The sequence below is a fragment of the Elephantulus edwardii genome, unplaced genomic scaffold (genome assembly GCF_000299155.1).
Source record: "Elephantulus edwardii isolate Elephantulus edwardi_28Jun2011 unplaced genomic scaffold, EleEdw1.0 scaffold00095, whole genome shotgun sequence".
NCBI classification, from domain to species: Eukaryota; Metazoa; Chordata; class Mammalia; order Macroscelidea; family Macroscelididae; genus Elephantulus; species Elephantulus edwardii.
The window spans coordinates 11,892,765-11,893,403 of NW_006399845.1; positions in this window are offsets into that span (position 1 = coordinate 11,892,765).

A 639-nucleotide genomic window follows, 5' to 3' on the forward strand; every position below is an offset into this window, starting at 1 on the left:
AGGGTTAAACCAGGTTGCTCCTTGGAGGCAAGGATTCTGAGGCTTCAACTGACATATTTTGGTCATGTTGTAAGGAGGGACCGGTCCTTGGAGAGGGACATCATGCTTGGGAGGGTGGAGGGCAGGCGCAAGAGGGGAAGGCCCTCTGGGAGACGGATTGATTTGGTGACTGGGACAATCGGGATAAGTGTGTCGGAGACAATGAGATTGGCGCAGGACACAGCAGAGTTTAGAGCTGTTGTACATAGTGTTACTATGAGTCACAAGCGACTCGATGGCACATAACAACAACAACAGGCAAGCTCTGGTGGCCTAGTGGCAAGAAGCTGTACTGCAATCCCAGAGGTGCATCGTTTGAATCCACCAGATGTTCTGCTGAAGAAGGAGTGACAATCTCCTCCTGTACCAGTCAGATCCGATTTGACGGTACACGCATAAAAAAATAATTAAAAAATTTTTTAGAAGACAAGATTAAAGTATTATTATGAAACGAGAAAAGACTTGGAGTTAGAAAACCAAAAGGGATTGGCATTTCTCAAGCTGAAAGATCCTCTGCTTTACCAAGCACGGTATCTTCCTCCACAAGTAGAGGACCAGTGAAAAAGAGGAAAATATTCAACAGTGGCTGCAACAACGGGC